General features: G+C 42.7%; 1 long non-coding RNA gene across 2 annotated transcripts in view; it reads right to left on the bottom strand.

Annotated features, from left to right (window-relative positions):
* Positions 1–26,760, bottom strand: part of LOC148775445 (uncharacterized) — a 143,347-nt gene extending 116,587 nt beyond the window's left edge. For both annotated transcript variants that reach the window (XR_016039181.1, XR_016039180.1), the window contains exon 1: positions 26,362–26,760. This is a non-coding gene — a long non-coding RNA (uncharacterized LOC148775445). The remainder of the gene's footprint in view (positions 1–26,361) is intronic.
* Positions 26,761–26,987: the final 227 nt, after the last annotated feature.

The following is a 26,987-nucleotide window of genomic DNA, read 5'->3' on the forward strand; positions in this document are numbered from 1 at the left end:
TCAGGAATGGAAGCAGGCCCGGGAGGCTGGGGGCTGTAGCAGGACAGCAGGAGACTGGCCCTGCCATCAGCGATGGTGATCTTGGGTAAGTCCATGACCTGCCCTGCACCTGGCTCCCCATGAGGGTTTGGAGCCCTGTGACCCCATCCTTCTTGATGAAGTCACTTTCTGCAGCAGCCATCCGGTCCTTTAGATAATCAAACAAGAAGCCAAATGGACTGAAATGAGCCTCCCTTCCTGCTCCCTTCATTCTCCAGGCTGTGCTGTTAATAGGAAAGCAGCAAGAAGCTAAACAGCCAAGAGAAGGAAGAGACCTGAGTCCTGACAAACAGCCAGTCCTCTGAGATAAACTCACCCCCAAAGGCTGGGGGAACGGTGGCTTCAGCCTCCTGGAGTTGCCAGCAAACTCTGTGCTTGTCTCTGAAGTTCCAATGCCCAGGAAGCTGTACCTGGTTTCTCTTTCCTGCCCAGCAGATACCCGTGGTTTCCATCAGCCGCACGCCACACCCCTCCTGTGGTTCCTTCCTCCTTCCTCTCCGGCAGCCTGCCTGCTCTTCCTCCCATGATCCTGGTTCTCCAGTCCCATCCTTTAACACCCACCTAGCATTTACAATGGACAAAGCACATTCATCGAATTCTCGTGATGTTGTTGATGTATTGGCTTCTGAACAAAAATCACCAGATCTGAGAGCTGAGTGTAATTTTTGCCCTGCAAAAATTGGGTCATGCAATCAGGGATGGTTTATGTACATAAAGTACCGCCTGTGGGTCTGGCAAACCTCATGAGGCCAGGGGTGGGGAGTAAGCTCCTTTTTATAAACATGGAAGGAGCCTCACTTGGGTGTCTGGGTACAGCAGGATGACTTGGGGTGTCCACTGGGCTTAAAAAAAAAACAAAAACCAAGCACAGGGTGGTCACATGCTGACTCATGGTCAATGCAGTGCAAGAGGCAGAGGCAGCTCAGCCCTGGATCTGTATGATACCAAAGGCCCTTCTCCTTCACCAGACGTCCTGCCCTGGCCTCTGTGCTTCCCCCTTTTGGGTGTGGCCTTTAGGATGCCTGAGCAGCTAGTGAGAGAGGCAGACCTGGAGCCTCTGGGATGCCCAACGGAGAAGGAGGGTCCAGACCAGAAGAACCATGTCTCCTCCCAAAAGCTGCAGAAGGCTTGCCCCCCAACCTGGACAGCAGGTCAGAGGCACCTGGCGGGATCTTGGGATGGTTCCATCTGGAAGTGGGGGTGGTGTGGTGTTCTGACAGACCAGTGACTTGGGACTGGATACTTAATGGGGTTGAGGATACTAACAGGTCAGTCTTGCCCCATATGCTAGTAAGGCCCCCTGAAGAATCATTGAGTCCCTAAAGTCAGCTCTCTTTTTGCATTTGACCCCTTACTGCTGTCTTGCCACTGACCCAGAGGACACCATCCTGCACTTCTGGGGCCCGCGGCCTGCTTTCAGGCTGCTGGAGAAGCAAGGCATTCAGAAACCCGTGACCACCCCTCCCTGTGCTCAGGGCTTTTAATCTCCTTAATTGAAATTGATTGGCCTCTTGGGAGGCAGCACTGCATTGGCCCTGGGCTTCAGCACGTGATGGACTCTGGTTTCATTCTTTTAAAGCCCAATCAACACCCCAGGGCATCTGATCTCCCTGAATCCTGGGCCCCTTTCCTAACCAGGAGCAAAATCAGAAACAGGCCCACTTGACAAAACAGCTCAGGAAATAAAAGCGTCTGATAAAAATAAGAGGAGAACATTCCTGTCCCATTGTGGCTTGGCATGACACAAAAGGCTGGTCAAAAACCCCATTACCTAGGAGAGATGCAATCACCAGGGGATGGAGCCGCAGCAGGGGCTGTGAGTGCCTCTGCAGCTCACAAGATAAACAGGCTGGGCTGCAGCGTCTCAAGTGGCTGCAGAAAAGATAAAAAAGGAAGAAAAGTGAAAGTGCATCTTCAGTGAAAAGAAAACTGAACATGCAGAGAACAGTTTGAGAGGCCAGATTTGTGTTCATCCAGATACATAACAGTCCTCCCCGAAGTGGCTGGAGCTGCTTCACAAACCGGTTTGGCAGGTCACACCTCTTGGCAAAGCTTCTGATAGGGCCCTTCCTCACCAGGTTGATTATATATCCTGGCAAATAGCCCTCTGGGAGCTCTCCCAGTGGGTCATTTCACCAACTGGGCTCCTGGCTTGAAAGGGCCATGCTAGGGGTTTGGGCCACCTTTTGGCTTCTAGCCCCTGGGCTCTGTCTCCACACTGGCTGCACAGGTGGTATCTAGAAACAAGACGCACCTTAAAGGTAACAAGACACAGCACTGACAAGTCAGGTAATCATTAGGAGTGACAAACTCACCCTAAGACCATCCAGCAGCCCTGCCTTCTAAAGAGCAAGTCAAAGGGACCACAGTATGCCATTCCCAAATACACCACTTTGGCATCAGGATTATTACTGATTATAAACTGAAGGCAAGTGAGAATCAACACAGTGTGCTAAATGAGTTCTCTTCCCTCTCCTTTTCTGCCTAAAAGCATGGCATAAAATTCCCTTGGGGAAGGTTTCCTTCCTCCTGTACTAGAAAGAGATTCTTATTACCAAGACAGAGTCATCACCAAGACAAATCTGCATAAACAGACCTTGTTAAAATAACCCTTGGACTTCTCTGGTGGTCCAGTATAAAGAATTCTCCTTCCAATTCAGGGAACATGGGCTCAATCCCTGGTCTGGGAAGATCCACGTGCTATGGAACAACAAAGCCCATGTGCCACAACTACCGAAGCCCTTGAGTTTCACTTTTTTCTGTGAACTCCATGTAAAATATTAATAAAATTAGTCTTCCTTTTATCTTTATAATCTGTCTTTTGCTGTTTAAATTCATAGGCCCTCAAGTACTGAACATAAGAGGGTAGTGGAAAAGTTTTTCCTCCCCCTAGAAAGTCCAGAGATCCAGATTTTAAAAGGGATCCAGCCTGTTTGCTGCAGAAAGTTGTATTTTCAAATAGATTCAAGTTGAAAGTGGCTCTTAATCCCCATTTTCTCCAACAGTAGAAGCATTAAACCAGAGTGAACTTTGTAGAAACAAGAGCTGTATCATGGAGCTAGTGTCTAAGGATGCCTAATGCATAGTAGGCACTCAATAAACAGTTAAGTGAATAAATCAATGGATGGATGGATGGGAGATCGGATGGATGGATGTTGAGTCAAATAAGGTTGGAGCAACTGCATCACGCAGAAAGTAAAATTGTGGACTTCCCTGGCAGTCCAGTGGTTAAAAATCCACCTGCCAGTGCAGGGGACACGGGTTTGATCCCTGGTCAGGGAAGATTCCACATGCCTTCAATTTCACTAAGCCCTCAAGCTACAACTACTGAGCCCACGCACCATAACACTGAAGCCCTAGAGCCCATGTTCTGCAACAGAGAAGCCACTGCAGTGGGAAGCCTATGCACCGCAAATAGAGAGCAGTCCCGGCTCAACACAACCAGATAAAGCCCACATGCAGCAACAAAGACACAGAGCAGCCGAAAATGAATAAACAAACTAAAATGTTTACTGCTTTTTTTAAAAAAATAAAATTGTTGCTTATTAAATACAGGCTCCTGTAACAGGTCACCAAGACAACCTGTCGATATAGCAAAGCTCCCAGCAGTAACAGAGGTCACTACTCAGCAGTCTCGACAGTGTCTCTGAGTCGGGTAGGTTATTTATCAGGTTGAAGGTGGGTCTTTCAGTGTGGGGCTCATTAGGATTGTGTAGGTTCTCGATGTCATGGTTCAGGATTGTGGGCACGGCAAGGTGTGTTAACAGTCATTTGATGTTATCTGCTGAAAAGCTAAGCAGTTTTAAGTGGGTTTAGGAGAAGTTCCTAAAACCATAAAATTATTTACAGCTTTTATCTTCTTGGGCAAATGTTTCTACAATTGTTAAATCATGTTGGTAAAGACAGGGGAATCAAGTCGTCAGTGAGGACTGCACGGTACTAGTCACATTAATACAGACGTAAGCTTGGTGGACATGGAGGTGTTCAGTCCTCGAGCCAAGGACCTTAAGTAAACCATTGTCCTTCCACTCTGTGACAAGAAGTAAAAACCATGTGTGTCCACAGGAGTACAGCAAACTTAAGTGGGCTCTAGGCTACATGTGGTGGCTAATTTCATGATACCACTTATATGCAGAATCCTAAAAAAAGAAAATGATACGCAGAACTTATCTACAAAGCAGAAACAGAAACACAGAGAATGAATTTACAGTTACCAGAGAAGACTCAAGGGAGGAATGAACTGGGAGTTTGGGACTGACATATATACACTGCTACTAATTCCGGGAGATAGTGAAGGACAGGGAAACCTGGCATGCTGCAGTTCATGGGGTCGCAAAGAATCGGACACGACTTAGTGACTGAACAAAAACATACCTAAAATAGATATATCAACATGGACCACTGTATAGCACAGTGAACTCTGCTCAAAATTCTGTAATAGCCTCAATGGGAAAAGAATTTGCAAAAGAGTAGAAAAAAACAAAAAGCTCAATATGTATATCACACAGAGCTTTGTAGCTATAACAATACTTATTATAATAAAAATATAACAGTGATAGCAGTTTAAAAAAATGTTTGTCCACAGAGTACAGCGTAGGTGTGGTGGCTAATTTCTGGTTAAATAGAAGTGACACATGCTAAACCACCCACGGGAGAGGTGATTCAAATATGCCTTAGACTTTGACATCTGAATGGGATCCCTGCTGGCTGACAGTAAGGAGTCCACCTGCAATGTGGGAGACCAGAATTTGATCCCTGGGTGGGGAAGATCCCCCGGAGAAGGAAATGGCTACCCACTCCAGTATTCTGGCCAGGAAAATCCCATGAACAGAGGAGCCTGGGGGGCTACAGTCCACAAGGTTGCAAAGAGTTGGACACAACTGAATGACTTCATTTTCACTGTCCTTGATATCTGACAGTAGCCCTGGCAGGCCAGACCATCAAAACAACTTGCAGAGCCCAGTGCAAAATGAAAATGCAGAGCCCCCTGTTCAAAAACTAAGAATATCAACTAGTTTGGCAGTTCTTCAAAAAGATCATGTATAATTACCATATGACCCAGCAATTCCACTTCTAGGTGTATACCAAAAAAACCTGAAAACAGAGACTCAAACACACAATGGTACACCAGTGTTCATCACAGCATTACTCACAATTGCCAAAAGGGGTAGACCACCAAATGTCAATCAACATATGAATGGATAAGCAAAATGTGGTACGTACAGATAATGGAATATTATTCATCCATACAAAGAAAATGAAGTTCTGATATACGCCACAATATGGATGAACTAAGATGCAGCAACTAAAGATCCCCATGCCGCAACTAAGGCATAGCACAGCCAAATAAATAAAAATAAATAAAATATTTTTCAAAAAAGGATGGTGAAAATCGCAAGCCCACTATCACCCCACCTCCTTGGCTTCCTCAACATCATGTCCAGACCCAGAGCTCCGGAGACTTCCCTACATCAACCCTGGAGGTGAGATGTTTATGGGATGTTTTTCCTCCTCCTGACATCAGTTCTGGTACTTTAACCCTGTAGTACCATTCACAGGGCAGACGTGTGTAGCCAGGGGTACAGAGGGGACAGTAATCTAGCTGGGTCACATGACGGGTAATTAGGTGAACAGTTACCACCCCCATGTTATCTGTAGACTGTGATTGAATTGGATGCCAAGGCCAGGCCTCCTTCTTCCAGGTTTAGTCTCTGCCGTCACCTGACATTCATGAGCACACTCTCCATTCCTTCTGTTTTTCCCTCCATGCAAACTCTCACTTCTCTGGGCTTCCTCTCACTCCGGATCCATTAGATGGGACCTACTAGGGGATGTAGAGGCGGGTATAGAGGGATAAAGATGAGGGATTAAAGGACAGCAGAGACTAACCTGGAAGAAGGAGTCCTGGCCTTGTCATCCAGTTCAATCAGAGTCTACAGATAACATGTATCAAGTACCAATGAGAGATGGGAAGGCATGACCCTGCCCCAGGAAACCTTATGAAAGATAGCTTGCTCCCTTGCATACATGCCTTAGATGATCAGCCCTTGATCTGGGGTTTACTAAGCAGAAAAGATGCCCTTCTCATGAGCCAAACGAAACACGGGGGCCCACGCCATGAGCTTCCTGAGTTCTGAGGCCACCTCTGGCTGTTCCTACTCATTGGTGGCCTCCAAGCTGTTCCATTTCTGGGTGGCCACTTAATAGGAGGGTGGGGGCTCTGCCTACTGGCTGAGTGCACACCCCAAACAAGACACTCCCAGATAAAATGATACGAAGTAGTCCTCTGGCTCTGAACCTGCTTACCACTGAAGGATTCCCCAGCCACCCCCAAAGCTTCTGTCATCATTTCTAAGACATCTCATGGGTATGTGTGTCCTTTCACAACCATGTGGCATACATGCTTTCTCAAAGTCTAACTATGGTTCCCTACTAGGTTACATGCTGCCACAACCGCTAAAGGTCTGAAGGTTCCAGGAAGGTGTCTCCCTCCAGTCCTGTCTCCTGATGCTCAGGGGTCTGCAGTCAGGCAGAGGCTTCTCCTCAAGGCCCTGGACATCAGTACAGCCCCCCACTGCTGATGCTTGTTCTCCCTAAAGAAGAGAGAAGCCTGAATCACACACTCCATCCTCCCCACGTGTAGGTTTCTGAGCACTCCCAATGTTCAGGAGAATGATGCATGGCCTTGCCGTGCTAAAGCTTGCCCTTCAGCAAGACTATACGGTGGAAAAAAAGATAGTCTCTTCAGCAAGTGGTATTGGGAAAGCTGGACAGCCACATGTAAATCAATGAAGTTGGAACACTCCCTCCCACCATACACAAAGATAAACTCAAAATGGCTTAAAGATTTAAATATAAGACAAGATACCATAAAACTCTTAGAAGAGAACATAGGCAAAACAGCTCACAGAAATCCTACCAATGTTTTCAGTCTCCCAAGGTCATAGAAATAGAAAACAAAAACAAACAAACGGGACCTAATCAAAATTACAAGCTTTTGTACAGCAAAGGAAACCATAAACAAAAGAAAAAGACAATGTAGGGGATGGGAGAAAATATTTGCAAATGATGCAACCAGCAGGGGCTTAATTTCCAAAAGATATAAACAGTTCGTACAACTCAACAACAAAAAAAACAAACAACCCAAACAAAAAATGAGAAGAAGACCTAAACAGACATTTCTCCAAAGAACACATACAGATGGCCAATTGGCACATGAAAAGATGCTCAACATTTCTAATTTTTAAAGAAATGCAAATCAAAACTATAATGAGGTACCACCTCACAATAGTCAGAAGGGCCATCATGCAAAATATCTACAAATAACAAATGCTGGAGAGGGTGTGGAGAAAAGGGAACCCTCTTAAACTGTTGGTGGGAATATAAATTGATGTAGCCACTATGGAAAACAGACGGAGGTTCCTCAAAAAACTAAAAATAGAGTTGCCATATGATCCAATCACACTCCTGGGCATATACTCAGAGAAAACTTAAATCTGAAAAGATACATGCACCCCAATGTTCATACAACACAATTCACAACAGCCAAGACATTGAAACATTCTAAATGTCCATCAGCAAATGAATGGATAAAGAAGATGTGGCACGTATATACAATGGAATACTACTCAGCCATTTGTAAGAATGTGGATGCAACTAGAGATTATCAAACTAGGTGAGCTAAGTCAGAAGGAGAAAGACAAACATCATATGATATCATTTATATATGGAATCTTAAAATATGAGATAAATGTACCTATCTACAAAACAGAAACAGACTCACAGACATAGAGGGGTTGCAAGGGGGAAGGAGAGAGAGGAAGGGATGGACTGGGAGTTTGGGATTAGCAGATACAAACTATTACATATAGAATGGAAGAACAAGGTCCTTGTTGTTGTGCTATCCCTATAGCACAGGGAACAATACTCAATATTCAGTGATAAAACACGATGGAAAAGAATATGAAAAAGAATATAGAGAACAAGATGGCAGAGGAGTAGGTGGACATGGAGTACATCTCTTTCCACAGATACATCAGGAATACACCTTCAGACACAGAAGTGCATGCAGAATACCAGCTGAGAGCGGACAGGAGTACCTGACCAGTGGGAAAGAATATATATAGAACCATGCAAAACTCAGTAGGACAAAGGAACTAAGGGGAAAAACAGGAGTGTTAGTCAGACTGGACCTGCCCTCAGCGGGTGGGGGAACTGAAGCAGGGGTCCAATCCCCACAGTCGGGCAATTATCTGAGTTGAAGGAGAAACATTTAAGGCTGAGTGTGAAACAGCTGATCTGTGGCAGCCTAAACAGAAAGAAAATCAGTCTTTCAGTTCAGTTCAGTCACTCAGTCGTGTCCGACTCTTTGCGACCCCATGAATCACAGCACGCCAGGCCTCTCTGTCCATCACCAACTCCCGGAGTTCACTCAAACTCATGTCCACAGAGTAGGTGATGCCATCCAGCCATCTCATTCTCTTTCATCCCCTTCTCCTCCCGCCCCCAACCTTTCCCAGCATCAGTCTTTTCCAGTGAGTCAACTCAGTCGCATGAGGTGGCCAAAGTATTGCAGTTTCAGCTTTAGCATCATTCCTTCCAATGAACACCCAGGATTGATCTCCCTTAGAATGGACTGGTTGGATCTGCTGCAGGCATAATACCCCAGACAGAAACGCTGGTCTCCTGGAAGCAGCAGCGGCTGGGAGCTGGAGTTTAGGGACTGTGGAGCAATCCCAGGGCGAGGGCTGCTGTTGACTGTGGAGAAACGGATTGAGGGGATGAGAGGGAGGATATCGTGGTGGGAAATGCTGGTGAAGGAAAGCCAGACAGCCATGGAAGCAAGGCAATAGATACTGCTGAGTCATGTGTAGGGGTTGGAGCCATCACTATAGCCTCTCTCTCCCCATATGCCAGCTAAACAATAGAGAGGATGGCCCATCAAACGCCTGACACACTGAACTACAGAGTAGGACCCCGCCCAGGGTGCCCCTTTAAGTGCCAGATGTGCCAATCTACACAGTAGGACCCCAGCCAGGGGTGCCCCTCTATGTGCCTGATGTGCTGAACAACAGAGAAGGACCCCAGGCAAGGGAGCCCTCTAAGTGCCTGAACAGGCGGAGCTACAGAAAAAGACTGGCCAAAGAGGCCTTCTGATCTCCAGCTACAAGAGGCTTGAAAAAAGACTCTGATAGGGCCATAACTCCTGCCGTGGAGGCAGTTTGTGTTCCCTGCACACTTGGCACTGCCAGGGTCCCTGCAAGTCAAGCAGCTGCACCACCTTCACGCTCAACTCTCACTGGGCAGGGCTGCCTCAGGCAAAATAAGTCTTGAGTCTATGCACGCAGGGTCACTTCGGTTGCGTCAGACTCTGTGATCCTGTAGACCGTGGCCTGCCAGGGATCTATGTCAGAGAGGGGGTTCTCCAGGCAAGAATACTGGAGTGTACTGGCCAATACTGGTTGCCATACCCTTCTAGAGCACTATTTCCTGCTGCCCTAGCTGCCAACCCTTCTGAGTACCTGGTGCTGCCAGAACCCCTGGGACCCAAGCACCTGCACCACCTCCACAACTGACCCTCTCAGGGGCAAACCCAAGCCTTCCAGGGCAGCGTCAGGAGGTAAACCCCAGTGGATGACCCACATGTAGAGGTGGAAATAAAACCACAATTGAAACCCAGGGGCAGTGTGGCTAAGGAAGAAGACCCAAAACCTTCCCACCAGCTGTACAAAGTGCAGATTAAATCCATACGATCAACTAAGCAGACTCTGTGTCTATGGAACATATAAAAGGTCATTGAGAGCTCCCACAAAAGAAAATGCACTAGCTCTGATAGCTGTGGACATTGGAGGCAAGAACACACAGGAGTAGGACCAGATTAGAATCTGAGCTGCCCTCACAGCAGGTCCAGAGATCAGCAGGGTGTTGGAGGGCACCCTAGGGAGGTAAGGTGGACTGTGACTCCCAGCGAGGGAAAGGACTCTGACAGCAATGACTCAAAAAAAACATGTATTATTCTTATTTTTTGACTTGTTCTGTAGATTCTTTTGGATTCCCACCCCCACTGTTGTAGTTGTCAATTTTATTGGCACTAAGAAAGCCAATTAAGTTTTTGAGCTTTTATATTTTTCTCAGTCACAATTTTTATTGTTGTCATAAACCTCTGCCTCTACATTGGGCTTCTGCCCTTCTGTGGAGTTTTCCTCTTTTTTGCCTTTTCTCTTTTTTTAATTTTAATTTTTTTAAACCTACTATTATTTTTTCTACATTTATTCCTTTGTTTGCTTTTCCTACTGTTCTTTTCCCCTTGCAGTTAGTTTTTAACATATATAAATCTTCTTTATCTACTTCTATTTAACTTTGCATATCTATTCTTTCTTTCTTTTCTTTGTCTCTCTTTCTTCTCAACATATTTGTTAGTTTTATTTTCATGGCTTTATTCCCCAATTGGCACCTTGCTTTAGTTTTGTTTTCCAATTTGTTCTTTAATTAGTTTTGTTCTGGTAGATATAATTTTTGGTTTTGTTTTCCAGATCAATCTATTGTACTTTATTTTTGTTGGACTGTTTTGACTTTGCTTGTGGGTGTATAGGTATATGTGTATATTCAGTCACACTTTCTATTGTTGTTATACACCTCTACCTCTGCATTGGGCTTTTGCAGTTCTGTGGAGTTTTCCTTTTTTTTCCCTTTATTCTTTCTTCTGTTTTTTTCTTTTCTCTTTTTTATATTTTTAATTTTTCAAACCTACTATATTTCTTCTACATTTATTTGTTTGCCTTTTCTACTGTCCTTTTCCCTGCAGTTAATCTTTAATGTATATAAATCTTCTTCATCTACCTCTATTTAACTTTGCATATCTATTCTTTCTTTCTTTCCTCTCAACATATTTGTTAGTTTTGTTTTCATTGCTTTATTCCCCACTCAGCACCTTGCTTTAGTTTTGTTTTCCAGTTTGTGCTTAAGTTAGTTTTGTTCTTAACTGGTAAACATAATTTTTGATTTCCTCTGTTTGCTGGGTCAATCTACTGTACATTATTTTTGTTGGACTGTTTTCACTTTGCTTATGGGGGTATATGTATATATTCCACTATTTTAATTATTATTTGTCTGATTTCATAACTGCCATTTGTCTGAGGTTCATCTTTCGTTTCTAGTTTTTGGATATTTGTTTTAATCTCACTTAATGCCATAACAAACCACTTGTGGAATCTTCATTCCTGACCAGAGATCAAGCCCTGAGCCTTTGGAATGGGAGCACTGACTCCAAGACCCTAGACTACCAGAGAACCAACCCTAGGGAGTATCAAATAGTGAGAACTCACACAAAGGAAACCACTTAAATACAAGACCCAGCATCACGCAACCACCAGTAGCACCCTGTGCAGGATGCCTCATCTAAACAACAACAAACAAGACAAAAACAAACCAAAAATACAAGCCAAATCATCACCAGACAGGATTACCACTTCACTTAGTCTCACTCAGCCTTGCCCATCAGAGGAAAAACAAACAAACAAACAAAAACTCAGCACAAATCTCACCCTATGCGAAGCTCACAAACCACTGGACCAACCTTAGGAGGGCAGAAACAAAAAGGAAGAAAGAATTCAACATTCTTCAAGGAAAGAATTCAATTTCCCTTGAAGCCTGGGAAAAGGAGACCTCAAACAGAATAACTTAAAAAATGAATAATGAAAAGGCAGAGAAATACTACACAAATGATGGAACAAACTAGAAACACAGAAGTCCAAATGAATGAAGAGGAAATAGGCAAATTACTTGAAAAAGAATTCAGAACAATGATAGTAAAGATGACCAAAAACCTTGAAAACAAAATGGAGAAAATGCAGGAATCAATTAACAAAGACCTAGAAGAATTAAAGAATAAACACACAGAGACAAACAACACAATTATTGAAATTAAAAATACTCTAGAAGGAATCAATAGGAGAATATCTGAAGCAGAAGAACGAATCAGTAAGCTGGAAGATAAAATGGTGGAAATAACTTCTGAAGAGCAGAATAAAATAAAAAGAATGAAAAGAGCTGAGGACAGTCTCAGAGACCTCTGGGACCATATCAAATGCACCAACATTCGAATTATAGGGGTCCCAGAAGAAGAAGAATAGAAAAAGAAAAATCTCTTTTGAAGAGATTATAGTTGAAAAGTTCCCCAACATGTTAAAGGAAGTAGTCAATCAAGTTCAAGAGGCACAAAAAGTCCCATACAGGATAAACCCAAGGAGAAACACGCCAAGACACATACTAAGTGTTAGTCGGTCAGTCATGCCCTACTCTTTGCGGCCCCATGGGCTGCAGCCCACCAGGCTCCTGTGTCCATGAGATTTTCCAGGCAAGGATACTGGAGTGGGTTGCCATTTCCTTCTCCAGGGCATCTTCCCAACCCAGGGATCAAACCCAGTCTCCTATACTGCAGGTAGATTCTTTACTGACTGAGGTACAAAGGAAGCCCAGACACATACCCTTTGTTAGTTTAATTAGACACATACTAATCAAACTAACAAAGACTAAACACAAAGAAAGAATATTAAAACCAGCAAGGGAGAAGCAACAAGTAACATACAAGGGAAACCCCATATACTTAACAGCTGATCTTTCAGCAGAAGCTCTGCAGGCCAGAAGGGAATGGCAGGATATATTTAAAGTACTGAAAGAGAAAAATATACGACCAAGATTACTGTACCCAACAAGAACCTCATTCAAAATTGATGGAGGAAAAAAAAGCTTTTCAGACAAGCAAAAGTTAAGAGAATTCAGTACCACCAAACCAGCTTTACAACAAATGTTAAAGGGACTTATATAGTCAAGAAATACAAGAGAAGAAAAAAAAAATCTACAAAATCAACCCCAAACAATTAGAAAGTTGCAACAGGAACATATATATCAATAATAACTTTAAATGTAAATGAATTAAATGCTCCAACCAAAAGACACAGACTGGTTGGAGGGATACAAAAACAAGACCCATATAGATGCTGTCTACAAGAAACCCACTTCAGACCTCTAGACACATATAGACTGAAAGTGAGAGGATGGAAAAATATATTCCATGCAAACAGGAAGCAAAAGAAAGCTGGAGTAGCAAATCTCATATCAGACAAAATAGACCTTAAAGAAGATTACAAGAGTTAAGGAAGGACACTACATAATGATCAACAGATCAATCCAAGAGGAAGACATAACAATTGTAAATATCTATGCATCCAACATTGGAGCACCTGAATACATAAAACAAACACTAACAGACAGAAAAGGAGAAATTGACAGTAACACAATAATAGTAGGAGATTTTACCACTCTACTCACACCAATGGACAGATCATCAAAACATAAAATTAATAAGGAAATGCAAGTCTTAAATGATACATTAGATGAGATGGATCGCATTGATATCTTCAAGACATTCCATTCAAATGCAGAAGAATACACCTTATTCTCAAGTGCACATGGAACATTCTCCAGGATAGACCACATCTTGGGTTACAAATTAAACCTCAGTAAATATAAGAAAATTGAAATCATATCAAGCATCCTCTGTGACCACAATGCTATGAGACTAGATATCAATTATCAAAAAAAAAAAAAAGTGTAAGAAACACAAACACTTGGAGACTAAACAACACATTTCTAAATAATGAACAGGTTACTGAAGAAATGAAAAGAGAAATCAAAAAATTTATAGAAACAAATGACAATGAAAACACAACAACTCAAAACCTATGGGATGCAGCAAAGGCAGTTCTAAGAGGGAAGTTTATAGCAATACAATCCTACCTCAAGAAACAAGGAAAACATCAAATAGACAACCTAACTTTACACTTAAAACAACTGGAAAAAGAAGAACAAAAAAACCCAAAATTAGTGGAAGGAAAGAAATCATAAAGATCCAAGCAGAAATAAAAAAGAAATGAAAAGGACAATTATAAAGATTCAGTTCAGTTCAGTTCAGTTGCTCAGTCATGTCCAACTCTTTGCGACCCCATGAATCACAGCATGCCAGGCCTCCCTGTCCATCACCAACTCCTGGAGTTCACTCAAACTCATGTCCATAGAGTCAGTCAGCCATCCAGCCATCTCATTCTCTGTCGTCCCTTTCTCCTCCTGCCCCCAATCCTTCCCAGCATCAGAGTCTTTTCCAGTGAGTCAACTCGACGCATGAGGTGGCCAAAGTATTGCAGTTTCAGCTTTAGCATCAGTCCTTCCAATGAACACCCAGGATTGATCTCCTTTAGAATGGACTGGTTGGATCTCCTTGCAGTCCAAGGGACTCTCAAGCGTCTTCTCCAGCACCACAGTTCAAAAGCATCAATTCTTCGGCGCTCAGCTTTCTTCACAGTCCAACTCTCACATCCATACATGACCACGGGAAAAACCATAGCCTTGACTAGACGGACCTTGGTTGGCAAAGTAACGTCTCTGCTTTTAATATGCTATCTAGGTTGGTCATAACTTTCCTTCCAAGGAGTAAGCGTCTTTTAATTTCATGGCTGCAATCAGCATCCGCAGTGATTTTGGAGCTCAAAAAAATAAAGTCTGACACTGTTTCCACTGTTACCCCATCTATTTCCCAATAAAGATTAATAAAACTAAAAGCTGGTTCTTTGAGAAGATAAACAAAATTGACAAATCTTTAGCCAGACTCATCAAGAAAAAAAGAGAGAAGAATCAAATCAACAAAATTAGAAATGAAAAAGGAGAGGTTACAACAGATAATGCAGAAATACAAAGGATTATAAGAGACTATTGTGAGCAACTATAAGGCAATAAAATAGATAACCTGGAAGAAATGGACAGATTCTTAGAAAAGTTCAATATGCCAAGACTGAACCAGGAAGAAATAGAAATTATGAATAACCCAATTACAAGCACTGAAATTGAAGCTGTGATCAAAAATCTCCCAAAAAACAAAAGCCCAGGAACAGATGGCTTCACAGGAGAATTCTATCAAACATTTAGAGAAGATCTAATGCCTATCCTTCTAAAACTGTTCCAAAAAATTGCAGAGGAAGAAATTCTTCCAAACTCATTCCATGAGGCCACCATTGCCCTGATGCCAAAACCAGACAAAGACAAACACAGAAAAAAGAAGACTACAGGCCAATATCACTGATGAACATAGATGCAAAAATCCTCAAAAGAATTTTAGCAAACAGAATTCAGCAACACATAAAAAAGCTCATACATCATGATCAAGTTGGGTTTATCCCAGGGATGAAAGGATTCTTCAATATACACCAATGTGATACACCATATTAACAAATTGAAAGATAAAAGCCATATGATCATCTCAATAGATGCAGAAAAAGCCTTTGACAAAATTCAGCACCCATTTATGATTAAAACTCTTCAAAAAATGGGCATAAAAGGAACCTACCTCAACATAGTGAAGGACATATATGATAAGCCTACAGCAAACATTATTCTCAATGGTGAAAAACTGAAAGCATTCCCCCTAAGATCAGGAACAAGAGAAGGGGGTCCACTTTCACTACTATTATTCAACATAGTTCTGGAAGTCCTAGCTACAGCAATCAGAGAAGAAAAACGGATAAAAGGAATCCAGATTGGAAAAGAAGAAGCAAAGCTCTCACTGTTTGCAGATGACATGATACTGTACACAGAAAACCCTAAAGATAGTATCAGAAAATTACTAGAGCTAATCAGTGAATTTAGCAAAGTTGCAGGATACAAAATCAATACGTAAAAATCACTTGCATTTCTATATACTAACAATGAAAAATCAGAAAAAGAAATTAAGAATCAACCCCATTCACCACTGCCACAAAAAGAATTAAATATCTAGGAATAAACCTACCTTAGGGGACAGAAGAACTGTACACAGAAAATTATAAGACACTAATGAAAGAAATCAAAGATGACATAAACAGATGGAGAGATATTCCATGTTCCTGGGTAGGAAGAATCAATATTGTGAAAATGACTATACTACCAAACGCAATCTACAGATTCAATGTGATCCCTATCAAATTACCAATGGCATTTCTCCAGAACTAGAACAAAAAATTTCCCAATTCATATGGAAACACAAAAGACCCTGAAAGCCAAAGCAGTCTTGAGAAAGAAAAATGGAGCTGGAGGAATCAACCTTCCTGACTTCAGATTATATTACAAAGCTACAGTCATCAACACAATAAGTTACTGTCACAAAAACAGAAATATAGACCAAAGGAACAAGATAGAAAGCCCGGAAATAAACCCATATGCACATATGGGTACCTTACTTTTGACAAAGGAGGCAAGAATATACAACAGGGCAAAGACAGTCTCTTCAATAAGTGGTGCTGGAAAAACTGGACAGCTACAATAAAAGAATGAAATTAGAACACTTCCTAACACCATACACAAAGATAAACTCAAAATGGATTAAAGACCTAAATGTAAGACCAGAAACTATAAAACTGTTAGAGGAAAACATAGGCAGAACACTTATGACATAAATCAAAGCAAGATCCTCTATGACCCACTTCCTAGAGTAATGGAAATAAAAACAAAAGTAAATATGTGGGACCTGATTAAACTTAAAAGCTTTTGCACAGCAAAGGAAACTATAAGCAAGGTGACAAGACAACCCTCAGAATGGGAGAAAATAACAGCAAATGAAACAACTGACAAAGGATTAATTTCCAAAATATACAAGAAGTTCATACAACTCAATACCAGAAAAGCAAACAACCCAAACAAAAAGTGGGAAAAAGACATATAAACAGACATTTCTCCAAAGAAGACATACAGATGGCTAACAAACACATGAAAAGATGTTCAACATCACTCATTATCAGAGAAATGCAAATCAAAACCACAATGAGGTACCATTGCACGCCAGTCAGAATGGCTGCTATCCAAAAGTCTACATGCAATAAATGCTGGAGAGGGTGTGGAGAAAACCCTCTTACACTGTTGGTGGGAATGCAAACTAGTACAGCCACTATGGAGAACAGTGTGGAAATTCCTTAAAAAACTGGAAATTGAACTGCCATATGACCCAGCAATTGCACTCCTGGGCATACGCACAGAGGAAACCAGAATTGAAAGAGACACGTGTACCCCAATGTTCATCGCAGCACTGTTTATAATAGCCAGGACATGGAAGCAACCTAGATGTCCATCTGCAGACGAATGGATAAGAAAGCTTTGGTACATATACACAATGGAGTATTACTCAGCCATTAAAAAGAATACATTTGAATCAGTTCTAATGAGGTGGATGAAACTGGAGCCTATTACACAGAGTGAAGTAAGCCAGAAAGAAAAACACCAATACAGTATACTAACGCATATATGTGGAATTTAGAAAGATGGTAACGATAACCCTGTATGCGAGACAGCAAAAGAGACACAGATGTATAGAACAGTCTTTTGGACTCTGTAGGAGAGGGCAAATGTGGGATGATTTGGGAGAATGGCAGTGAAACATGTATATTATCATATGTGAAACGAATCGCCAGTCCAGGTTCGATGCATGATACAGGATGCTTGGGGCTGGTGCACTGGGATGACCCAGAGGGATGATATGGGGAGGAGGGAGGTGGGAGGGGGGTTCAAGATGGGGAACACATGTACACCCGGGGCAGTCATGTCAATGTATGGCAAAACCAATACAATATTGTAAAGTAATTAGCCTCCAATTAAAATTTAAAAAAAAAAGAAAAACGAAACTCAACACCTAAGGTTATTTTTATATCAAAATGTGAAAAGTAATATAAAAAGTCTTCTAAAACCTTGTCACCTTGCTTGGAACTTCCTGACTGATTAATCAATCAGGCTAAGCAGGTCATTCACTGAGACTCATTTTAATTGTGAACCAGCTAGTTCTTCCTCTTTTATTTCTCTCAATCCATGCAGCAGAAACCTGCTTTTCCGTTGTCACAGAGGGGAGCTGGCCTGAGCAAAGTTTGGGATGAGTCTGGACAGGAAAACCTTTCTGTCTGTTCCATCTGTGGCCAGGTCTGTGCGGCAGGCATGTGATCTGAGTCCTTGCCTCCAGGCAGGTGAAGAGTTTCTTAATCTTTCAGGACCATTCATATCCCTCCAGACACCACCGATATCCTGGTCTCAGAGTCTAGATTCCCAGCACAGTCCTTTTCGAGATGGTCCTGCTTTGAGTGACGAGAAATTTGCAGAGAGAGATGGAGCCAATTCTTATCTGCTATATGATGCCATCCACCCCTTGTAGCACAGGGGATAAATGAGGGACTCTGGTGGTCCAAAAGCCTGTTTGAGTTGTTGCTTAATTCCTAAGTCATGTCTGACTCTTTGTGAACCCTGTGGACTGTAGCCCACCAGGCCCCTCTGTCCATGGAATTTCCCAGGCCAGAATACAGGAGTGGGTTGCTATCTCCTTCTCCAGGTGATCTTCCCAGATTAGGGACAGAAGCCACATCTCCTGCTTCGCAGGTGAATTCTTTGCCACTGAGCCATTTGGGAAGCCCCCCCAAAGCTTGTGGCTAACAATCTCCTGAGGGCCAGCTACCCACTAAGCATTGGCAAGGAGTATTCAAACCTCGTCTTTAACCTGTGGATCGATTCTATGAGGTCCTTATTCTACAGATAAACAGACTGGGCAGAGGGTCACGTTACGTAACCTGGATCCCACAGCTAATGGGCAGAAGAACCAGGATTCAGACTGGGGCCTGGATACCTCCTCAGTGCACAGGCTGTGTCATGAACACAGTTAGAGAGGAGATCAACCATCACAGCACAAACAGGAACACTGCCAGCTCCTGCCTGTATCGAAAGGGAGAAATGAGACTTTTCAGAATGCCAGTGAGCAGTGTTCTCTCAACTTGTCTTCCTCATTATTCTGTCCCTCCATAAGATTTTGCTGGAACTCCAGAGAGGAGAGAGACAGTTATGCTTGCAGACAAGGGTTGCCACTGTTTATTCAACAGAACTGATGAAGGCCATCCATCAGCTATGAGTGTTTTTTTTTTTAATTTTTAAAAACTTTTATGTTTTGTATTGGGGTATAGCTGATTAACAAAAAAGTGTTGTGACAATTTCAGGTGAACAGCAAAGGGACTCAACGTTACATATACATGTATCCATAACATTTTTATTTTGTATTATAATGTGGTTGATTAACAATGTTGTGGTAGTTTCAGGCATATAGCAGTGATTCAGTTATATGTATACATGTATTTATTCTTTTTCAAATTCTTTTCCCATGTAGGTCATTACAGAATATGGAGTAGAGTTCCCTGTGCTGTACAATAGGTTTTGGTTGGTTACCTATTTTATATGTAGTAGTATGTATATGTTAATCCCCAGCCTTCCAATTTATCCCTTCCCTCCCTCGCCCCAATTTTTCCCCTTTGATAAAAGTATTGTCTATGTCTGTGAGTCTATTTCTGTTTTGTAAATAAGTTCATCTGTATCACTTTTTTTAGATTCCAAATACAAGTGATATCATATATTTGTCTTTTTCTAACTTCATTTAGTCAGACAGATTCAGTTCAGTTCAGTTCAGTCGCTCAGTCGTATCCGACTCTTTGCGACCCCATGAATCACAGCACGCCAGGCCTCCCTGTCCATCACCAACTCCCGGAGTTCACTCAAACTCATGCCCATAGAGTCGGTGATGCCATCCAGCCATCTCATTCTCTGTCGTCCGCTTCTCCTGCCCCCAATCCGTCTCAGCATCAGAGTCTTTTCCAGTGAGTCAACTCGTCGCATGAGGTGGCCAAAGTATTGCAGTTTCAGCTTTAGCATCACTCCTTCCAATGAACACCCAGGATTGATCTCCTTTAGAATGGACTGGCTGGATCTCCTTGCAGTCCAAGGGACTCTCAAGAGTCTTCTCCAGCACCACAGTTCAAAAGCATCAATTCTTCGATGCTCAGCTTTCTTCACAGTCCAACTCTCACATCCATACATGACCACGGGAAAAACCATAGCCTTGACTAGATGAACCTTGGTTGGCAAAGTAATGTCTCTGCTTTTTAATATACTATCTAGGTTGGTCATAACTTTCCTTCCAAGGAGTAAGCGTCTTTTAATTTCATGGCTGCAATCAGACAGATTAGGATGGACCTAATCTCTAGGTCCATCCATGTTGCTGCAGATAGCATTATTTCATTCTTTTCTATGGCTGAGTAAAGCTTTGAGTGTTAAGTAAGCAAGTAAGAGCCATTTTAATCAATCCTTACTTTTAGGAAAAAGATTATTCTTAAAAATGCAATGTAAAATTACTGTTTCATCAAAAATGACTTAATTCACAATAAATCAGAAAATTAAGCTCACCAGCATATCCTTTTCAAGACATATTTGGCTAAGTGAGGCTAACCTGATGCTGTAAAAATGAAAATAATAATAAATAACCTTAATGAAAAAAAAAAGTGGGAAATAGACCTAAACAGACATTTCTCCAAAGAAGATATACAGATGGCTAACAAACACATGAAAAGATGCTCAACATCGCTCATTATTAGAGAAATGCAAATCAAAACTACAGTGAGATATCATCTCACGCTGGTCAGAATGGCCCTCATCAGAAAGTCTGCAAACAATAAATGCTGGAGAGGGTGTGGAGAAAAGAGAATGCTCTTGCACTGTTAGTGGGAATGTATTGATGCACGATGGAAGACAGTATGGAGATTCCTTAAAAAACTAGGAATAAAACCACCATATGACCCAGCAATCCCACTCCTAGGCATATACCCTGAGGAAAGCAAAATTGAAAAAGACACACGTATCCCATTGTTCATTTCCACACTATTTACAATAGCTGGAACAAGGAAGCAACCTAGGTGTCCAACAACAGGTGAATGGATAAAGAAGTTGGGGTACATGTACACAATGGAATATTACTCACCCATAAAAAGGAATGCATTTGAGTCAGTTCCAATGGGGTGGATGAACCTAGAACCTATTATACAGAGTGAAGTAAGTCAGAAAGAGAAAGATAAATACCATATTCTAACGCATATTATGGAATCTAGAAAAATGATACTGAAGAATTTACTTACAGGGCAGCAGTGGAGAAACAGACATAGAGACTAGACTTGTGGACACGGGGAGGGGGAGGAGAGGGTGAGATGCATGGAAAGAGTAACAGGGAAACTTACATCACCATATGTAAAATAGCCCACGGGAATTTGCTGTATGGCTCAGGAAACTCAAACAGGGGCTCTGTATCAACCTGGAGGGGTAGGATGGGGAGGGAGATGGGAGGGAGGTTCAAAAGGGAGGGGATACATGTATACCTGTGGCTGATTCATGTTGAGGTTTGACAGAAAACAGCAAAATTCTGTAAAGCAATTATCCTTCAAGAAAAAATAAATTAATTTAAAAAAAAGAAGATATATATAACTGAATCACTTTGCTGTACAGGAGAAATTAACACAACACTGTCACTGTAAATCAACTCTACTTCAATAAAATAATCTTTTTTAAAAAACACTGCCCTTCAAGATTGGGCTAGGCCTGGGATCTACCTTGCCAGCCCTCTAGGCAAACCCAGATGAGTCCTGAATCCCGGAAATTCAGGATTGGTCAGCAATTCCCAACATACCAGAAGTATAAGGTCTAGGGGTGTGTCACGGCAGAGAAAGTCTCTTAAGTCTCCTCTCCTTCCCCCCTTTTTAAAAAATTTAAAAAAAATAATTTTATTTATCTTTGGCTGTGCTGGGTCTTCGTTTATGTGCAGGCTACTCTCTAATTGTGGTGCCTGGGCTTCTCATTGCAGTGGCTTTTTTTGTTGTGGAGCGTGGGCTCTAGGGCAATGGACTCAGTAGTTGCAGCTCCCAGTCTCTAGAGCACAGGCTCAGCTGTTGCAGTACATGGACTTAGTAGCTCAGCAGCATGTGGGATCTTCCTGTACCAGGGATTGAACCCATGTCTCCTGCATTGGCAGGCAGCCACCAGGGAATCCCTCCTTCCTCTCTTAAGGTGTAAGTTTTAGCATCAGAGAGATGAACATGTACTGTGCTTCAACCACCTTTGTCAGGGCTTTAGTCAAACCAGTCTTCTTTCAATCACGTTGAATAGACCTGCTTTTTCTAATGTCTTTGAATCAAAAGACACTATCTTTGGAAAATGTATGGGACTATTAGGACTATCTCCCTCTATGGAGGGGATCCTCCCCAGTCATACTCTGCTTTCACCACCCCACCCCTCCACCATTCACAGAAGGCTTCCTTTGTAAAAATGTACCCTTGCCAGGCTCTGGCAAATTCATCTTTGTGACCTCTGCAAGGACACATTTGCTGTAAGCACCCACACTCATTACATCTTCCTAGGCTAGTCCTTTGTCTGATACAGAAAGAAGGTCTAGAAGTCAGCATCTGAGGATTTTGATTTCTGGCACAGCTTTCCATTATATAACCAGCCCTCTGCTCCCTAATCTCCGAGCTTCTCCTTTGTCATCCGGGAAAAATATTGAACGTGAGGATCAAATTAAGAATGTGTGTTAAGCTCTAAATGCTTTGCAAATCAACAGTCACAGTGCATGGGACAAATTGTGTCCCTTTGATCGGCCTGGCTGAACTGTTGAGTCTGGGAGTTCCTGGGGATCACACTCAGGAGAGGTAATCACATGCATTCTGATCATATTCTTTACAAAGCTGCCCAGAATGTCACCCCTCCATGGGCAAGCTGAGCTTAGAAGACCATTGTAGTAAGACCCTCCCTTGCTGAAAAAGCTTTTACCAGTAACAGAGTATGAAGGAGAGAGCTATATGTGGGGGCAGACAGGATACGGTTGGGGGAGACCCCTACTGAGTCATTTGATTAGAACAACCCAGTGCCTATGGCAGGTAGATAGGAGGACAGGTGGGGTATCCAGCCAAGTTCAGGACAAACTTCTTAGGCTGGTGAACTTGACCCTACTTTGGGGAGATTGGAACGTTCTTAGGGATAGAATTCAATGGAAATGTGTTTTTTGATACAGAATCTTCCCACTTAAAGGAAGAGTAAACACACAAAAAAATGTGGAAATTGATCCATCAGCCTGCTCCAGAGTGGCAAGCATGGACCTCAGAACAGGAAGACTTCTCACTTGTCACAGGAACCACAGACTCTATCAATAGAGCTATTATCAATGGGCAGACCAGCTGAGGGATGGTCTGGGTTCTCTGTTCCCACCACGTGCAGGGAGGACTGATCCAAGGAAGCAAAGCAGGAAGGGACAACCCAGGGCACATGAGGATGATGGAGGAGGCTGAGGAATGAGACACTGCATGCCAGCCTGAGAGAGAATATTACAGCATTCTAGAAACCAAAATGGCCCCCTCTCCACCTCTTCATGCAAAGTCACCACTGAGCTCCTCCCAAACTGCTTCTTTCAAAAACTCACGGTATGTAACATAGCCAATGGGAATTTGCTGTATAACTCCAGGAACTCAAACCAGGGCTCTGTAACAACCTAGAGGCGCTCTAGGTTGTTACAGAGCCCTGGTTTGAGTTTGAGGTGGGAGGGAGTTTCAAGAGGGAAGGGACATATGTATATCTATGGCTGATTCATGCTGGTGTATGGCAGAAACCAATGCAATATTGTAAAACAATTATCCTTTAATTAAAAATAAATAAATTCAAAGCACACAAAAAAACTCACGGAACCCTGAGTGTCCACAGAAATGTTCAACAGCCCTGCCATCGGATCATGCCACTAGGAACATTAAACTCACACCTGGAGCACAGATGCACTTCTCCCCCTAAACATACCCAGGAGGAAAGGGGACATGCACCATTCCTTGGTTTCCATAAACATCAGCAAACAAACCCTGGGCTGAATCAGAGGAAGGCAAAACCAAGGGAGCCCAGCTGTATGATTTGCCTGCTTGTCAAAGTTTAAGATGCCATGTACCAACTTTCACAGCCTGTTGGTAACTACAAGATCATGGCCTTGATTCCGTACAGGGACTCCATGTTGTACAAGCCATAACATTAAGCCTTGAAATTATAATCTAACCCACAGACTGCTGCTGCTGCTAAGTCGCTACAGTCATGTCCGACTCTGTGCGACCCCATAGACGGAAGCCCACCAGGCTCCCCCATCCCTGGGATTCTCCAGGCAAGAAGCACAAAGACCAGAAAAGCTACAGAGCTGTTCTTAGAACACTAGGTAACAAATAGCTTTCAACATACAGACCCTAACTGCTTGAAACGTGTCCCCAGCTCCTTGAATTTCTGGTCCCTGGTAACACCACCTTCTGTCTTTTAGTTCTCCCAGCTCTTCCACCAGTTTTATGACTGAATTGCCTGTATTAAATCCCTCTCTGTTTGAAATACCTAAAGTGATTTATGGTTTTAACGAATAAACTGATGAATCTTTCTTCAGTTTCTTTTCCCCTTTTTTGGACATTTATGTACAGGCAGACCTCATTTTATTGTGCTTCACAGACACTTCATTTTTTTTTACAAATTGAAGATCTGTGGCAACTCTGTATTGAGGAAGTCTATTAGTGCCATTTTCCCAATAGCATTTGCTCCTCTTGTGTCTCTGAGTCACATTTTGGTAATTCTCACATTTCAAATTTTTCTCATCATTATTATATTTGCTGGTGATCCGTGATCTCTCATGTTACTACTACAACTTGCGGAAAGCTGAGATGATGGTTAATAATTTTTGGCAAGAAAACATTTTTTCATTAAAGTATATATATATATCGGAGAAGGCAATGGCAAGCCACTCCAGTTCTCTTGCCTAGAAAATCCCATGGATGGAGGAACCTGGTAGGCTGCAGTCCGTGGGGTCGCTAAGGGTCAGACACGACTGAGCGACTTAACTTTCACTTTTCACTTTCACACATTGGAGAAGGAAATGGCAACCCACTCCAGTGTTCTTGCCTGGAGAATCCCAGGGACGGGGGAGCCTGGTGGGCTTCCGTCTATGGGGTCACACAGAGTCGGACACGACTGAAGTGACTTAGCAGCATATATATATATATATATATATATATATATATATATGTTTTTAGACAATGCTTTGCACACTTAATGGACTATAGTGTGGTGTAAACATAACTTTTACATGCCCTGGGAAACCAAAAGAAGTGTGCAACTCGATTTATTACAGTATTCACTTTATTGCAGTAATTTGGAAACCAAATTTGCAGTATCTCCAAAGAATACCTGTAAATATCCAAGTTTTCATGTTTGGGTGCTACCTTTGTCCTCATGTGGATGAATTCTTTGACACGATCTTTTTGTTTTTAATTTTTTCAGTTGTCAGTGTTTATCCTCACCTCCCTCTCAACATTGGCAAAGTTTGCCACTTGTCCTTAATTGGGCTTCTCTGCTTTTAGACCACTGTTACATTAAACTTAGGACTTCCTTGGTGGCACAGTGGTCAAGAATCAACCTGTACTGCAGGAGACAGGTCATCAGTCCCTGGGTCAAGAAGATCCCCTGCAGAAGGAAATGGCCACCCACTCCAATATTCTTGCCTGGGAAATCGCATGGACAGAGGAGCCTGGTGGAGTACAGTCCATGGGGTCACAGAGTCAGATATGACTGAGTGACTGGACAGGCACAGACACACAAACACACATGTATGTTAAACTGCAGAACAAACTTAAAGCACTGGGTAGACCCTATCCCTTCCTCTGGGGACACTCAGGGCTCCACATAATCTTTTATTCCACTGGGTCATTAATAAGAAAGGTCTGCCACAGTAGGACCCTGCCACTGATGGGAGCTATGCATAACTAATGAAGAGGAAAACTGGAAGCCCAACTGCCTGATCAGTCTCAACATCTTTCTAACAATCTCTACATCGCCCAACCTTCCTTTCCTGGATATCTTCCTTCCTTCCAAAATGAGTACTCCAAATCCACTTCAGCCCACTAACATTTTTTAAGGTTTTTAAAAATACCTTTCCATTTATTTATGTATTTTCTTTTTGGCCATGTGGCATGCAGGATCTCACTTCCCTGACCAGGGATCCAACCTGTGTTCCCTGCAGCGGAAGCAAAGAGTGTTAACCACTGGACTGCCAGCGAAGTCCCTACTAACATTCTCAAGTCTGTACTTTCTCTTCCTTTCCTCCCTATCTTATGACACTTGGTTTCACAGACAGACGTTAGGCCCAACTTTTCAGTCCCCCCTGGTGGCTCAGAGGTTAAAGCGTCTGTGCCTCCAATGCGGGAGACCGGGGTTCGACCCCTGGGTCGGGAAGATCCCCTGGAAAAGGAAACGGTAACCCACTCCAGTATTCTTGCCTGGAGAATCCCGTGGACGGAGAAGCGTGGTAGGCCACAGTCCACGGGGTCGCATAGAGTCGGACACGACTGAGCGACCGAACGGAACGGAACGGAACGTGACACTTTAAATACTACTTGCCTTGGTCTCTGGCTGTGGATCCTAAGACGTCAGAGATATCCAATAACCTGGGAGATTGAAGAGTAGGTACTGTAGTGGACTTCCCTGGTGGTCCAGTGGTTAAGACTCTGTGCTCCCAATACAGGCGGCTCGGGTTGGATCCCTGGTCAAGGTACTAGATCTCACGAAAATCAGAGATCCCAAGTAACACAACTAAGACCTGGCACAGCCAAATAAATAAATGTTTATTTAAAAACAGTAGGTACTGTAAACACCCCAGAGATAGGTACTAGGTCTCTGTTTCAAATATGAAGTCGTGATGCTTCCACAACCTAGGAAGTGTTCATTACAAAATTTATTGACATCACAGAGACCATAAGAGGCAAAGCCAGGATCTGAACCCAGGTCTTTCTGCTGCGACAGCTTCAGCTGGGTCTACCATTCAGAAGCAAAGCTTCTAATGGTGACAAGGGAGTTCAGAAAGCCTAGCTAGGAGCAGAGATGCCAGCCACCTACAGTGAGCCAAGAAAAAATAAACAAAGCACTGTGTTTTCAATTCTATCCCTACTCTGTCAACACAAGGTACCTCTTGGGTGAACATTCCCTTCAGGTGTTTCCCAGCAACTCCAGTTCATGACAACCTCCAG

This window comes from Moschus berezovskii, chromosome 15 (genome assembly GCF_049115385.1).
Source record: "Moschus berezovskii isolate FMDL1 chromosome 15, NW_MosBer_1.0, whole genome shotgun sequence".
NCBI classification, from domain to species: Eukaryota; Metazoa; Chordata; class Mammalia; order Artiodactyla; family Moschidae; genus Moschus; species Moschus berezovskii.